The sequence below is a fragment of the Mus musculus genome, chromosome 18 (assembly GCF_000001635.26).
Source record: "Mus musculus strain C57BL/6J chromosome 18, GRCm38.p6 C57BL/6J".
In the NCBI taxonomy this organism is placed as follows: Eukaryota; Metazoa; Chordata; class Mammalia; order Rodentia; family Muridae; genus Mus; species Mus musculus.
The window spans coordinates 39,022,072-39,037,336 of record NC_000084.6 but is presented as its reverse complement, the minus strand read 5'-3'; the positions used below and the strand labels follow the sequence as shown (position 1 = coordinate 39,037,336).

Sequence of the window (15,265 nt, the reverse complement as noted above, 5' to 3'; positions counted from 1 at the left end):
CCCCCAGGATACACGATAGAAGGAGAAAACTGATTCCTGTGTCATGCACTGACCTCTTGGTGTATACACTTATGTGTATGTGTACACAGACACACAATAAATAAACAAACATAAATTTCTTTTGAGGCGAGGTCTCACTTTGTAGCCCTGGCTGGCCTAGAACTCACTATGTAGACCAAGCTCACAGAGAGCTACCTGCCTCTGCCTTAGAATGCTTGGATTAAAAGAATGCAACATCATGCCTGGTAACAAAATGTAATTTTATTTTTTTGAGACAGGGTTTCTCTGAGTAGCCCTGGATGCCCTGGAACTCACTCTGTAGACCAGGCTAGATCTGCTGGCCTCTGCCTTCTGAACGCTGGAACTAAAGGTATGCACTACCACCAAAAAAAAAAAAAAAACAACCCTGAGCTCATATGTATAATAACTGGTGCAATTTTACCCATGTAAGGGGAAACAAGCCAGATTCTAGTGAGGTCACTGGGACACTATGGCCTATAACCTTGACCATCATCCTTCAGTACACCACAAAGAGCTGCCCTGTCAATACTTCAGGAGTCCTGCCCACTAGCTTACCTAGCCCAGCTGCACCATGGCTCCAGGCCCCTGTGTACCTACCTAGCCACTGTGCAAGCCAGAGATCCTCTCAGGAGGAATGCAATGGAACTCCTGCTGTCTGCTCCCTTCCTTCCCTACTCCCTCACAACAGCTACAACTCTTCCTCCGATTTGAATAAAGATCAGTCTTCCAGGTCATCGCAATACTCAGTGTCCTGAGAGAACAGGAACTGGAAACCGATGAATCTCCTTAAATCATACCGCAGCCAAAGTCAACAGACTCCAAACCCCTCTTGCCGTACACTGAACCGGAAAAGGGGGGCATGGGTTACTGGGAAGCTCTAGCTGTGGCTTTTCCATCCCTTGACACATTTCTGAGTTTGTGTGGAGGGCAGTGTCACCCTTTCAGGGCTAACAAATCCTCTAACAACTATTCCCCTCTTACCTCAAGCCCTGCCTGGAAGTAGCCAGGGCATAGGCACAAATGGAGCTTGCATGCTGGCCATGTGTAAAACTGTCCACCTACCTTCAGCCTAGCCAACCCTCCTGAAGGCCAGTCAACTGCCCTGAATCACCAACAAGATCCACACACAAGTTCAAAGCCAGTCAAATCCTCCCTTTTGTCATTGAAGATTGGCTTGAGCAACTCAAGGTCCTAGAGTAAAGCCAGTGATTTACAGTGGCCTTCTTGAACCATGCTATTATAGGCTCAATTATGTCACCTAAAATTCATACATCCTAACTCTTAGTACCTCACAAAATAAATGTATCTGGAAACAAAGCCCTTAAGGAAGGAATGAAGACAAACTGCGGTTAGATAGGCAGACTTTAATCTAACAAGACCGGTCACTTCATAAGGAAATTAAGACAGAAATATGCACAAAGGAAAGACAGCATGAAGCTTCGGGGAGGAGGTGGCCTCTCACAAGGCAGAGATAGACACTTGTAAATAAATGTCCCTGCCAACACCTTGACCTTCCTTTCAGCCTCCAGAATAGACTGGTGTGTGGACATGTGCACGCGCTGGAGTTACAGGCAACATTTCTTTTAAAGTGTGAATGGAGTTAAAACACAGTTAACCTTCTCCATAAACAAGCACTCAAGCTTTACTTAGAAACCCGTTTTAGACCACAGTTGTGGTGGGCTTTTCCTGTAAAGAACTATGTTAAACAAATGCTTGTAGTAACTGTCATGTGACGATGTGTGGCCCCAACAACCCTCACAGCAAGGGCAGGAAGGCGGAAACACTGGGGGAAGGTATGGGACAAGGGACCCTTACCACAAAAGCATCATTCTAAGAAGCGTCACTCAGGAGATGAGAGTGTCAACTGCACTGGGCAGCTGAGTCATGAGTGAGCATATCTCAGCGGTGAGCAGGAGTGTGGAGAATTTCATGGTCAGATGAGAAGGCTGCAAGCTGTGAGAGAGTCCAAGAGACTGGGAGGCATCTAGAATAACTAACAGCCAAGAGACACAAAGAGGAGGTTTCAGTGAGTTGCTTCTCAAGCTAGAGCAGGATTGAAAAGATCAGAGTGAGTCCCGTTCATTCGGGGAGCAATGCTAGATACACAGGCACCCTAAGTAAACAGGCAGCAGGCATTAAGCCGTGGCTGTGAGTCAGGCACTGTGCTAAGCGCGCTCTGTATGCACCGGCTCATTTACACCTCTCAAGGACCACAGTCTGTTTCTATTCCACTTAAGCATAAATACAAGGTCTACTTAGGCATGATATACTCCCAACTTCCCACTTCCTATTTTCCTCTCTAGACTGTCTCTAGAGCCTACAAGCTGGTTGACTCTTAAGCACACACTCATGAGATAAATGAAAAAAAGAGGTACCAGTCCAAAAGGAAACAGGCCCAGGACTGAAGTCCAGGTAGACGATCTGTCTGGAGAACCCTCTCGGCTTCTGCTTTCTACCCTACAGAGCAGAGACAGCTTGCTAGAGAACTGGGAGCAAAATATCCTGTTTGGAGATAGCTGTATCCACAACACACTGAACAGTAAGCTTCTTCGCCGTACTGATTCAGGGTCTGATGCTTGCAGAGGATAAGAAAGGGGCCCCCAGAGAAGCACAGCCAAGAATACTCCCTCCCCTGTCCTGTAACACTCCCTGGAGCATCTAGCCTTTCAGCCTGGGATATAGGCATGAATTTGCCTTACTGATAGTAAGAGAGAAGGACAAAGGATTAGAAGGGGCAGGTGCAACCTCCTGACACTCCTGCACTCTGCTGAATCAAGATGCTATGGTCGACAATTCAGCTTCTCCCTAAGTATCACACCTAAACAGCTCGGTGGGGGCTGGAGGCACCAGCAGTAAGTAACTCACAGACAATGGAATTTACGGAACAAATTTTTACTTAACTTTCTATTTGGGCAAGTCAGACTGGCTCTTTAGGAAACCAAGCATATCCTTTGAAAAAAAAAAAGATCAAAGATTCCCAACTTTAAAAAATATTAGGTAGACAATAGGTGTTACATCCAAGTGGCAGAAAAATATGGACATGATTAAAGTTGGGAAAGTACTGCTTTCCTGGAACTTTCTTGGTTTTCTGTATCAAATGTCCCCAGCCTTGCAACTCACAAACCCACCCAGGTGTGTCATAGTTCAAAAGGAAGGGAGTTTCCAGACACTGCGTTTTCCAAATTTTCCGCCAAAATTTCTTACTAAACGACTATACACTGGAGGGAAAGATGAAGAGCCAGGAGGAAGGGCAGACATACAAACACAAAAGGCATTCACAAAAATGCTGTGTTGTTGACACCAGGGCTTGGCCTGAAGCTCAAGTCCTACCCTCTGCCTGGCGAGGGCTGGGACACAGAGCTCCCTTTGACACTGCCCGAAGTCCCACTCCATTCTTCTGAGATGGCAGCTCAGCTCAGCCCTGTCAAAAGAACTGCACTGTGGTCTCTGGAACTTGCTCCAACAATAACAAACAATGAGGCCTTCTCTCTCTGATAAAGCCCCTCCCGATCAGAAGTAAAGACGCACTCTGAGAGCTCTCTCAGCTACGCATAGCCTCCTCCTGAACTTCCCTGCTAGAAATGACTGAGTTGCAGGTAGCCTGTGGATGTGAGGGTAAGCTAGTTCTAGGAGAGGACAAAGTAGGAGAGATAAACACTTTCACTCACAGATTCACAGCATCTTACACAAGGATGCAAAGGGAGGAAAGATGGGAAAGGAAGCCATGGAGCCGGGGAGCTATCGGTTGGCAGAGCACATCCAGGGAGCCATAGGTTAGATCCCAGGGCTACACAAAAGTGGTGTGGTGGTTCACGCCTGTAAGCACTTGGCCATGAAGACAGGAATCAGAAGTTGAAGTTCATCCTCAGCTTTACAGTGAAAGCCAGCCTGAGATGCTTGATATCTTCTCTTACGAGCAGAGGAAGTGTGTAGGCATGGAAGTCCAACCTTCACACTAGTCTGATACTTTGTATATTAATTTAAAATAAAATAAATGCTATCCTAACACTCACCCCCCCCCCCAAGAAAAGGAAAGGGAAAGGGAAAGGGAATGGGAAAGGGAAAGAAGAAGGACAGAGGAAGGGAAGGGAGGGGAGGGGAGGGGAGGGGAGGGGAGGGGAGGGGAGTCACAGCCCACACTGGCCTAGGGTGAGTTCTATGAGAGCAGAGACTTGTCTCATTTACACAGTATTCCCAAAGTCAAACACAATCTGGTGCGCAGTAGAGACACAACAAACTAAGTAGAATGGACACAGGGATACATGCGGATGGCTGGATAGACAGTTCTGGAGTTGGGGTAGTTGGGGGATGACTGAGAGGTCTCTTTCCTCTTTCTGCATAGGGACTAGCAACCATATGAAGAAAGAGACCTTATCCTAGGGACTACTTCGCCCATTTCAGACCTTCCTTTATGGGTGGCAGATTGACTTTTAAACTCAACACCACCAGGGCTCATAGGCCAGCACACTCTATGCTTCCCATTCGTGTGGGCTTGCTTACACACACCAGCTTCTGGCCTCTGAAACAAAGAGGAGCGGAGTGAGTCTGGCAATACTGGCCTGCACCCACTGGTTGAAGGGCTCCCTCCTGCTAAGTTCAAAGTCCTTCACATCTTGGCTTCTCTCTCAAGGGACTTTTATTTGGAGCTTATTTTTCTTGTTTCCTTCCCCCTCCCCCTTCTCTTTGCTTATCTGCATTTTCTAATCCTTCTATAATGAAGATAGATTACAGGAATAATAAAAATGCCCAACAGACTGATAAAATACATATACGATCATTCAAAAAAGACACTAAAAAGGCATATTTTATAGTTAGATTTTAACATTTGTACATTACAAAACTTAACACAGCCATTTCATGCAACTGCAGTCAACCATATCCTTTGAAAAACAAACAGTAAATCTGTGATAAAAGTCTACCCTCTGGAGTTAAAATCACAACACTGGCCACCAGGCACTTATCTCATAAAAGGGGACAGTTATCTGATGGGTGAGGTGGCAGTATTAGAAAAGCACAAGGTCTATGAGCTTAATAAGCCACTGGCCCTAAACTGTCAGTACATATGCTCTGGTTCATCCATAAGAAGAAAGGCTGCATCTCTTGCAGAGCAGATGGAAGGCCTGGTGAAGAGCTAAGCTCTTCATAAGTTGGAAGGAGAGCTAGCTGGTCTACCCTAGAGCACTACTCCCAAACATATGAGCCACATTCCAGTTGGCTTACCCATCATGCACAAGCACCGATTCTGTCCAGATTCAGGCCTCGTTATCAAAGACCAGTGTGCTTTATATACAATGATCGCAAACAAAGCAGCTGGGCTAGTAAGCAAAAGACCCAAAGTTCAGAGCCCATTTAGACCTTTCAGCTCTCGGAACCATTTCGTGCCTTGGTGACTTCTTTCTCCTAAAGCAAGGGACACCAGCTATAGCCCATAGACAGATAAGAATAAACTGAGGCAAGGTGCGTAAGAGGGACAAAAGGGAGAGAGGATAGTAAAGGTAGCCAAGAAGACACATTGCAGTCATGTGCCACAGAATAGCAGTTTGGCCATGGATGGGCCACAAACACAAGGATATATGCCAGATCATCCAGGGCTCTGTAAGGACGTGTTACAATTTCCCCACAATGACAAAATAGCCGATTGGTGCATTTCTCAGAGCACACCACCTCTCATCATTTAGCCAAATGATTGTATTGAACTATCCCTAGTCCAAACTTGATACCAGTTAGATGGATAGCATTTCACTTTCTGAAAGTTGGACAGAGTTTAACAAGCAAAAAAAAAAAAAAAAAAAAAAAAGAGGTTCAAAACCTCATTTAGTGCAATGGTCTCCTAAAACATCGAGGAACTTAAAAGAAAAACAGAGAAAGGCTCCCAACTCCTCTTTTTCTATTCCTCATCCTCACTGGGCTATGACACAGCATTTCCAACAGCCTGTGAGAACTGCTGAAGGTATCAGGTGAAAAGTCCCCTGTTCTTCCCCAAGGGCGGGGCAGGAGGAAGCCACAGCAGGCGCTCCACACAACCCTCTATCCTCAGTTCTACTGACATCCACAAGCACCAAGGCAGGGGCATTCACTCACACCAGGCTCAAGAGCCAAGGTTGTAATGCAATATAAACTTGAACATTCCCAGGATGTATCAACAGAAGGGGTGTGGAGGGCAGCCAAGGCAAAGACTTCCCAAAGCTAAATCAATAGAGCCAGCTGTAGACAGAGGGCAGCAAATAGAGTGTGTAAGACACAGCCAGTCTAGCCTTGCCAGCTGCCCCAGGGACATTATTCAACAAGGTCTGTGAAATCTGTCCCCAATTCCCTTCTCATATACCAAGCATCTGCTTCCCTGCTGAACTGTTCAGCTGGGCCTCTAACCTAAGATCTGGGCTAGAAACTGCCAATGTGGCATGCCCAGCCTGGTTGATAGAATAGACTGAGTTTAGCTCTTCACTGGCAGTGGGTTCTGCACCTCTCATTCAATGACAAGTTCGGTAAACAAGCTGTTACACACTCGTGACCCAAAGCTGCCTCACACGAAAATGGAACAACCAAACCTAGCAAACACAGCTGGTTCTAGAGTCAAATAGCATCAGCCTGAAAAGCCTGCCCAGTGTTAGCTCACTGAATCTCAGGCTTAGCAATTTTGAGCATTATCACTACTGCTACCATTATTATTAAGTAGAGAAAACTGCAAAGCCTACCTCGGGATCATGTTAGAGAAAAATCCCGCTTGTTTGTACAACCTAGAGAACGTGCGTATCTATAGCAAGACTCCTCCAGACTCTTCCCATTTAGGACTCGGTGCTCCTGCCCATCCCCAAACTCTCCCCTCACAGACATTTCTTCACCATTGCCATTTCTCCATTGCCTCCAACTGCAGCCAGTAGCCACCCAAAGAAAACAATCGCTTACCCTCAGCAGATCCAACTGCTGGTTAATCTGCAAGAAGGACAAGAAATCCAGCCTGAGCCTGCTTCTGGTGCCCTGGGCTTCCCAAAGGGGCTAAAGATGACATGTGGCTATAAAATGCATGTGTTTATAGAGGATCAGCTGTCCAGGAAATGGAGCAACGACCTTGTAACTGTGCTTTCTTAATTCCAACATTTTTTGACTTAACTTTCACCCATGCATCTCCCTGGTGTCCCCTTTCTGCAGTGCATAAGACAATAAGAACAGAGACAAAGGCCAAGGATCCAACTGAGGCCCACCCCAAACCTCTGGAGCAGTGCTCTTTGATTACAGGGAACTTCAGTAACAACTTAAACACACATGTACGCACACAGGCAACATATATAATTTGGGCACCAATAATTTATTATGTCATGTACAACCATAAAATGTACATGACTGTCACTTAATTTTTGTTATCAGTTATTTATTTGTATGTGTTTGTGTGTGTGCATGCATGCCATGGTGGACATGGGAAGATCAGAGGACAACCCCACAGTCAGTTCCTGGGATCACAATCAGGTCACCAGAGGCTAAGCCACAAGAGCCCTTCACCACTGAGGTGTCCCACTTAAGTTTTTAAAAGCAGTCTTTGCAGGGTAGGGACTGGTAAAGCAAGCATGTGGATCTGAGCTCAAACCACATAATCCATATAAAACGTAGGACATGGGGTCATGTGCCTGTGAAACCAACTTTAGGGGTCCAATGATCCCTGAAGCTCATTGGCCAGCTTGTTATGGGTTGCTTCTAATGCTATTTGTGTTCATTTGGCTCCCCCAAATCACACAGGAATCTGCACATCTAAGCACTGAGGGTCTCTGCCCCTAGTTGTCTCTAACTGGTAAATAAAGTGGCCAATGGCTAGGCAGGGAGACAGAGGCGGGACTTTAGATTGCCCAGGCATGGGACCATGGGAAGAAGGTTTTAGAAGTGCCATGCCAGGAAAGGAATAGGATGCAAGCATCAGAGTTATGAAAGAGAGAGAACCAGCCATGTAGGAATCAAGGAAAGTGGGCCCTGGGGCCACTCCCCCACTGGGTCTAGGGTAGTGTTAGCCATGGGGAAATTTGGGAGTGGCCCAGCCATTGAGCTGCTTGGGGCATATTAAAAATAAGGTTTCGTGTGTGTGTGTGTGTGTGTGTGTGTGTGTGTGTGTGTGTTTGTGTGTGTGTGTGTGTGTTTCATTCATGAATCCAAAACAATTGGGTGGGTGTAGAGGAGGTACACACCCGCAGGGGAGTTTAGAATGGATTAACAACAATTCACTGCTTTACCAGCCAATCTAGCCAAATCAATGAACTTCAGGTTCAGAGAGAGGAGAGATTCTGGCTCAAAATCTAAAGGCAGAGCACAGGCAAAGCTCAGTCCTGCTTCAAATAACCAATTGTTCACTCTCTTGTCTAGAAAATCTGCTCTTTAATTAATTACTATATGTGATGGTTTGAATCTGAGATGTTCCCCACCTTGTGCTTTTATATGCCCTCATGCACACATGTACATACCATATACACCACACACATACAGAACACACACACACACACACTTAAAAAGTTTTAAAAAGTTTTTAAAAAAATGGTCATGCAGTCTTATCTACTTCAAAATATGCAACATCAGAATAAGACACAGACAGACTTCTGTGGTTGCAAATAAGCTTAGCTTTACAAAAAGCTCATTATGTATCAGTCTGTATTTTTCCCAAAGAGAACTGGAAGACTCCCGGTGTGGAGAGGGGATCTGCTACCTTGCTAACTGGATTATCATCCCTGGATAGTTCTACAGTGTCATTTCAACTCTTGTGCCCAGAGACAGCCAGAGAAAGAGAAGCTTTCTGCCTCACCTGATGAATGTGCTGAGTCAAATATGGAGCAGCAACAACCTGCCAGGAAAGGCTGGACACCAGGATAGCCTGGGCTAGCTCCAGCTGCTCTGCTAAGATCTTAGTCTCAGATCTGCCTAACTCATCTTCCTGGGTCTGGGACACCTCCCTGGGTGACACCTGCATTGCTGGCTGATGCCATCTTCAGACAAACCCACTAGTCACACTCTCTCTTAGAAAACCTGCTCAAACTAAACATAAGCTTACCATATGCTGTGGTTTGGATGGGAGACGCCCCCCACAGGCTCATGTTTACAGTGCTTGCTCTCCAGCTGGGGGATTTGGGGTGGGGGGATGTGGAGCTTTAGAGGGAGGGCATAGCAGATCACTGGGGAGGGAGACTTTGGAGTTTATGCCCAACCCGTTCCAGTACACTCTCTGCTTTCTGGTTGGCTAAAACGCTAAGAGCTCTACCACATACACTGCCATAACTGTCTTTTCTGCCTTGCTGGACTGAGGTCTTGATAAACTATGGGCCAAAATAAGTCTTTCTTCCCTTAATTTGTTTCTGTTAGGAATTTTGGTTGCAAATACACAAAGGTAACTAATATACTATACAGCTCAGGAATTCTACTTCCATTCACCTACCTGAGAGAAATAATCATACTTTCATACAGAAACTTGCATGAAACACTCTAATGAATACGAAAGGGTCAACGAGATGGCTCAGTGTGGAAAGACACTTGCTACCAAGCCTAACGACCTGAGTTTGATATCTGGAACCCACGTGGTGGAAGAAGAAAACTGAGTACAATAAGTTGTCCTCTGATGGCTACATATGTGCCATGTATGGCATGTGCTTGAGTGTGTGTGCACACATACCATCAATAAATCTATATATGTGAAAAATTAATAGAAATTATCTAAATCATGATAAAGAAAAATAGAAGACAAAATATGGTATGAATCACAAAGAAACACTAATCAGTGATAAAGAGGAATGGATTAGTAACATAAGATACAACATTTAAACCTGAAAAAGATGTTGAGCTATGTGAAAGAAGCCAGACACTAAATACCATATAATATGATTCCATTTATGTGAAATCTCCAAACATGGCCAACATGCAATATACAGACCATGGATAGCTTTTGGGGGTCGGGGGAGAACAAGACAAATGGGTAGAAAAGAAATTTTTAATAATAAAAGTTTTCTTTAATCTGTTCAAAACCATGCTTTATAAGATGTTGGCAGAATATAGTAGATTTCTGTTTAGTAGCTAAGCCCATGAAGAAGTGGATGAGTGAGTTTCCCAGAAGCCTCTCTGGATGGCCTCAACGAGGTCCATGAGTAACAGTCAGCCTCAGAAGGTTATGCATAGTCATTACATATGCATTGGGTGTAATACTCTGATTAGGTTAGAACTGCATGAAATGATGTTGTTATAGGTAGAAATAATTAAATAATGACCATTTCAAATGACTCAACCTAGAGCAGATACTTTCAAGTCTGGCAGGCCTTAAGTAGTACGATGCTCTAGCACAAAGTCAAGTTCCAGGTCCACCATATGGGAAATGGGGGTGATTACAGGATCTTGCTAAAGGCTGTTGTGGTCGTACAATGATACTGTATGGAGAGCACCTACTATGGCTAACACAAAGTCACAGAGGACGTATTCTGTAAATTATAACAATAATTAACACACACAGGTCCTATCTATCAATGGAATTCCAAGCCATCAAGGCCCCATGTCTTTACATCTTTTGTGCCTATGTGTCTGCTCAGCATAAAGTCCTGTAGTGTCCATAGGCGAGGCTCCGCATTGACTGCTAAGACCAGGAACTGCTTCCTCGGAGGCTGGCAGAGAATCCTACCCACAGACCACTTCTCCTCTGAGAAGTATCGATAGTGTTGCAGGAGGCTTCGTATAATTCCATTTCCAACATCCTCCTCTCCACGGGTGGGCACATAACAGCAATCCAATGAAGAGGGAAGTGTCATCAGAGGAAGTTCTTTCTGGCTTATTTCTCAACACAAATGTTTGGCTGCTATGTAACCAGTGTTTTGATGGATGGATGGGTTATCTATGAAACTCCAGGTTTCTTCTTATAACAACAAACAACAGGAGCTATGAGCAGATGTAAAGAAAATGATATCCCTACATTCTGTGCGAAATTCCTCATTCCTTTGTAGAGATCAGAAACGTAGCCAAAAGACTGTAGACTGAAAACATTAAAGATGCCATGTTCCACAAATAAAAACACAGAACAGTCACATAATTGTGAAGTAAACAATGAATATCTGAAGATAGACTAAAAACTGCCCATTGTGTATCCTAAAGTTCAAATTAAGTGGGCGTCCTACATTTTATCTAGCAACCCTAGACTTAATCTGTTCCACAGATCACTTTTTATTTCCTAAATATTATACATATATTTTCATTTCAAATAGCTATTCTTAAGTCACAAAGGAAAACCTATGATAGCCAGAGAAACAGGACGTCCAGAGTCTGTGAGCACTTGTATGGGCCACTGTAGACTGAGGATCCTGTTGGGTGGGCTCTACAACATACAGCCTCTGCTCCCTTGGCTTTACCCAGGGTAGTAAACCTAAATATTACTATTCTCTGTCTTACATGCAAAGAAATGGAGACCTAGAGAAGATAAGCCCAAGGTCTCTCAATCTGAATAAAAAAATTAGGCTGCAGGCCTCACATCAGAGTCCCCAGATGTAAGTCTACTGTCCACTCTAATGGCTAATTCCAACGTTGTGTTCACATTATCTCAAGAAAGCCATTAAGTTTTTCTCTCCAGTGACTCTACATCAATGAAACAGAAACCTTAATCTCCAATGCCGTGCTGGCTGGCCAGCTGTTCTCTTCCATTACTGCCTCATCTCATCAAATTCATAACTCATTGACATCTCCACTAAAATCAAAAACCAAAGATAGCCAAATTTTGAACAAGCCATTATTCTGCCAACTACATGCAGCTCTATAAAAGGGTGGCTAGGACCTAAGACTAGAATCAAGTTTAAATCGGAACAATGCCGACTTCCACACATACATCCATTTATAGCCTGCATCACCAACGGTAACCAGGCTGTGCTAAAATTGACAAAATTGTAGTCATTCCTGCAAAAACAAAACTCCCTGGACATATGTTGTAAACAAATAGTCCATTCATATAGAAAATACTACACAACAGCTTTTCTCCTTTCATCTCAGCCTCTGGAGCAGCCTGGCTTTGGCAGGGGGAACAGGACTCTCTTTGATGTCCTTTACTGGTTCAGGTTTATCCCTCACTCCACAAGAGTACTAAATCTGGCCCATACGCTCACCAGTCTCTGCAAAACACAGGGACGGTGTGTCCTGCCACACACACAATGGGTGGTACTGAAGACAAACACGAACAGCCTCTACTTAAATCAATATGCTAGAGACATAGAGTTCCCCAGGGGTGTGGGCTTCTGCAGCCATGGGGGCCCAGGGCCAGCATTTTCATCCTCAGACTGCCTGAAGAAAACAGCTGGGTAAGGCCACATTTATCAAACACAAGAGGAGCCAAAGGCAGGGGGCGAGGTATTCTTTATCATATTTGCCTTTGGAAAGCAATCCATCTCCTTGGTAACAGGTCTTAAAAAAGAAAAAGAGAAAAGGGAGTGACTAAATCTTATACCTTAGCAGGCAGCCTAGAAAATGCTCTCACCATTTGGGTAAGGTAACCAACCATTTCTTGTTCTTATAGGATGCTTGCAGTTAGAGTGAGGGGTGGCTTTTGTTTGGGGGTATTTTTTTTATTTCTATTGGGGGTCTTCTTACCCCAAGCTCTCCCACATACCCTTCCTTTCTCTTTTTCAAGTGTGTGGTCTCTTTTTTCATTGTTTACACACACACACCCTAAATATGTAAATATAACCTGCTCACCCTGTAAGGTGTTACTTGTATGTAAATTTTCAGGGCTGACCATTGGAGAACCAGTTGGTGTGCTCTTCCCTGGGAAGACTGTTTCTCCCACTCTCCGAATTCCTTGGTTGCCTGTAGCTCTGTGTAGGGATGAGACCTCCTGTGCTTTCCCTGTCTTGTGTCTACTGTCATATGTGTGACACAATTGCTTAGGCAATCGTGGCGGTGAGACTTAGTGGGTATTGTTTGTTTTGTTCATTTCTGCCTGAAAGGGGGGATCTAGTCTTTCATATGAGCTTCATGGCTATAAGATATGGTGACAATGGTGATATTATCAGACTTGGTTTTGATTGGCTAGGTTTAGATTTTGGTGGTTTGGTTTGGTTTGACTAAATTAGGTTTAGTTACTTGGAGGGAAGGATTAGGAGTGGGGTGGTTGTTTTGATTTGCGTTTGTCTTTTGGTGGTGGTGGTGTTTCTGAGACAGGGTTTCTCTATGTAGCCCTGACTACCCTAGAACTAATTATGTAGACCAGGCTAGCCTGGAAGTTATGAAGATCTGCCTGCCTCTAGTGCTGGGATTAAAGGTTTGTGGCACCATGTTCAGCTTTGAGACACACTCTCATGGATTACGTGCTGACCTTGAATACCTGGCCTTCCTGTGTTCCCTTCCAAGTGCTGGGATTACAGGTGTACACCACCATGCCCAGCTGTCTGGGGCTGCTCTGAGGACTGAATGAGAATGTGCACCTAAGATCTGGTACACAGGGCATCACCAACACCAGCAGCATGCTCTCTCACTGCTCCTCAGGGTAGCACTAGAGAAGAGAAATTAACTGGGAGATGATAGGAGACTGCAATGAAACACCATGATTAAAAAGCAAGTTTGGGGGCTGGTGAGATGGCTTAGTGGGTAAGAGCACCGACTGCTCTTCTGAAGGTCTTGAGTTCAAATCCCAGCAACCACATGGTGGCTCACAGCCATCCGTAATGAGATCTGACTCCCTCTTCTGGAGTGTCTGAAGACAGCTACAACTCACATATAATAAATAAATTAAAAAAAAAAAAAAAGCAAGTTTGGGGAGGAAGGGTTTATTTGGCTTACACTTCCATACTGCTGTTCATCAATGAAGTCAGGACAGGACTCTAGCAGGACAAGAACCCGGAGGCAGGAGCTGATGCGGAGGCCATGGAGGGGTGCTGCTTAACAATCTTGCTTCCCTTGGCTTGCTCAGTCTGTTTTCTTATAGAAGCCAGGACCACCAGCTCAGGGACAGCACCACCCACCATGGGCTGGGCTCTCCCACGCTGATCACTAATTAAGAAAATGCCTTACGGCTGGATCTCATGGACGCCCTCCTTCAACTGAGGCTTCTTCCTCTCTGATGACTCTAGCTTGTGTTAAGTTGACACAAAACCAGCCGGCACAGAGGTAGAACTGGATGATATATTAACTGAAATGCAAGCGCAAAAGTCACCTATAAAAATATCACGGCTTTACTCCCAAAGAGCATATGCCAGAAAAAAAAAAGTCTAAAAAGAAACACAAAGCAATGAGCTTAGTGCCCTTGATAAACTAAACCACACACACAGCAACCAACATTATGCAATCCTAGATGCCTTAGGAACAAGCAGCAGCCCCTGACTGAGCTGGTGACACACACAAGACATGTGCTGCTGTCCTGAGGCCCTGCTGGGACCCGCTGATCCCCACCAGGTAGGATGGCCATCCCATGTAGAGGTCTGGACAGTTCCTTAGACTGAAACCAGAAGTGAAGCTGGTATCACTTCGGCCACTCTGTGCCACAGCCCCAGCTCTCCTCCACCCTTATGCTAAGGCCTTCCAGTTCACACCCTGGCGTTCACACTGCACCTGAAGACCGTGCGGCTGGGCTCACGGTAAGAGAGTTAGGAAATCCCACAAGCAGGTCTACACCAAAGCTCGAGTGACAGAAACAGACAAGGAGCTTGGCCTTCTCTAGGCAGTTTAATAGAACGGGGCGGGGGGGGGGGGGGACCTTCAGCTCCAACTCATCACTGAAGAAAGAAACTCTAATAGGCTGCACATTTCTAGCCCACCCTAGCGCCACACTCTGATATTTAAATTAAGACAAACATATTCAGCATCCAGCTTCTTAGTCTGGATATATTATAGTTACTTAGTGCAGTTGGCACTTTCTGGATCATCATCAGACAAAGGAAGATAATTATGGCTCTCCCAGAACTTAAATTCAAGCATGAGAAGGAAACAAATGTATCACTTTCAAATCTTTCTCTATGGATGGATCAAGGCTGTTCACTTATCACAGAATCCATGGCGTGAAACCAATGAATCAGGCAAGTAATCAAGCAGCAAAGAAGTCCAGGCCAGTCATTCCCCTGTCGCTTAAGGAATAAATCCTGCTGAGGAATGCACAGGTACAAAGAACCTTGGCCTCAAAACATCCACAGTCAGGACTGCTGATAGGAGGGAAAAGTGCTAGCATAAGATAAATTAAGGCAGTTCTCAGGGTAAGTCTTTGTGGAGAGGCTATTAGATACCGTGTAGACCACTCAAGCTACAACACTGAGCATCTAAGAGC

At 44.9% G+C, this 15,265-nt stretch overlaps 1 protein-coding gene and 1 long non-coding RNA gene across 13 annotated transcripts in view; one reads left to right on the top strand and one right to left on the bottom strand.

Annotated features, from left to right (window-relative positions):
- Window positions 1-15,265, bottom strand: part of Arhgap26 (Rho GTPase activating protein 26) — a 774,669-nt gene that overhangs the window by 338,949 nt on the left and 420,455 nt on the right. The window lies entirely within an intron of this gene.
- Window positions 7,439-15,265, top strand: part of Gm52330 — a 33,743-nt gene continuing 25,916 nt past the window's right edge. The window contains exon 1 of the long non-coding RNA XR_003952563.1: window positions 7,439-12,494. This is a non-coding gene — a long non-coding RNA (predicted gene, 52330). The remainder of the gene's footprint in view (window positions 12,495-15,265) is intronic.